This window comes from Pundamilia nyererei, unplaced genomic scaffold (genome assembly GCF_000239375.1).
Source record: "Pundamilia nyererei isolate P.nyererei 1_Seehausen unplaced genomic scaffold, PunNye1.0 scaffold00466, whole genome shotgun sequence".
Lineage (NCBI taxonomy): Eukaryota > Metazoa > Chordata > Actinopteri > Cichliformes > Cichlidae > Pundamilia > Pundamilia nyererei.
In genome coordinates, this window is record NW_005187867.1 from 185,264 (window position 1) to 186,875 (window position 1,612).

Here is a 1,612-nt window from a genome sequence, read left to right on the forward strand (position 1 = left end):
CTTAGAGCTCAGAAGCAAGTAAATTGATCATAAATGACAAATGTCAGGGAAGTGAAGAGTTTCATTCTGTTCCAGTCTAAACCAAAATTATTGCTGGCTTAAAACAACTGATTACTTTTTGTTGTTGCACAGCTTCATGGTCAGTGTTTGTCCACTGTTGTAGGGAGAGAGCTGCTGCAGACACCTCACAGATAAAGGAGCTGGAGGCCATTTTGGCTGAAGCACGAGACCTGGAAGGTCACCTCAAAGAGAAGAAGAAACAGCTGAAAGAAACCCTGGCTCTTATTTCTGATAAACTGGAAGGTTAGTGTGCTGCCTGCTCTGTCACCTGTGTGAGGGAGCACACCTTTGTTTGTGTAGTGCACTTATTCATTTACTAAAGTAGAACCGGATTCTAAGATTTGTTCTCTCCCAGTGTTCTGTGCTGCTGTTATAGTACATTTAAGAAATGTGTTATTGTTCTGGGTTTGAGTCAAATGTGTCCTTAGTCCAACATAATGGTGACAATTTGATTATTGAAGGTTTACAATTCAGTTCGTTGTAAAACTCATCTGACCAAATGCATCATTATAAAATATCCATTTCAGAATTTTCTTCACAGCATAAAAGCGAAAAACAAAAACAAAAAACAAACCCTGTACACAAAACTTTGCTAGGTTTATCCTCATTCGAAGCAAAATGCTGCAATAATGCAGTTTTGTTTTCTGCATTTTGATCTTAGGGTGCCCCCAAGCATTTCTTATGAGAATAAATGTTGTTACCAGGTGTTTAAATGCAGCTTTATTTATTGACAGAAGGCTCAGTGACTCGTGAATGTTTCTGAAATTGTACATTTTAAAGTCACAGAGGTTTCTCCAAAATGTGTTCTGTGTTAATTTGTGCATTACCTTAACAGTATCATAAAATCAGTTTTACTTTTTTTATAGCAGTGCATGAAATAGCAGATATTAAAAAAAAAACCTCACGACCTTCATTTACAGATAGCTGTGGAAAAACAATAGAAACAAAGGATTTTATTTCAACACAGATTGTATCGACACTTAAGGTTTTATTAAGTCTGAAAAAAGGCATGTATGCTTTAACATATCACTATGGCATGAAAATAAAGGAATTCTTTAAATGAGGGTCTTTGCTTTTAAGTCAACATGTACACAGTGTAGGTGTGTCCCTGTGAAGTCACATGTACATCCATCAGACGTCTAAGCCGTGGCATTGAATGTCCCGTGGAAGCCATAGGGGATGTTGACAGGTACCACCGCCCTGCCCAGCTCCTCGAATGTCTTGGCATCTAACACCAGAAGGAATGTACTCTTGTCCTGGAGAGAACAGAGACATGGGTAAAGAAATACTTGGTGTACAAGACAGTGTAGAAAACACAACGGCACGATGTCCAAGCTCGTGCTCAGCCATGTTTTACATTTGTATGAGGAAACTGTATCTATAAAGAGTACCCTGTCCAAAATGGCTGAGCCTGACTAACCTCGTCTGGAGTGATGACCACAGACATGATGACACCATCATCCTCCTCTGTAGCATTAGGAGAGGGAACAAAGACCGGCTCAGATGGATACTGACCAGGATGTTCCCACACCTGTGAGGGAACATTTACACA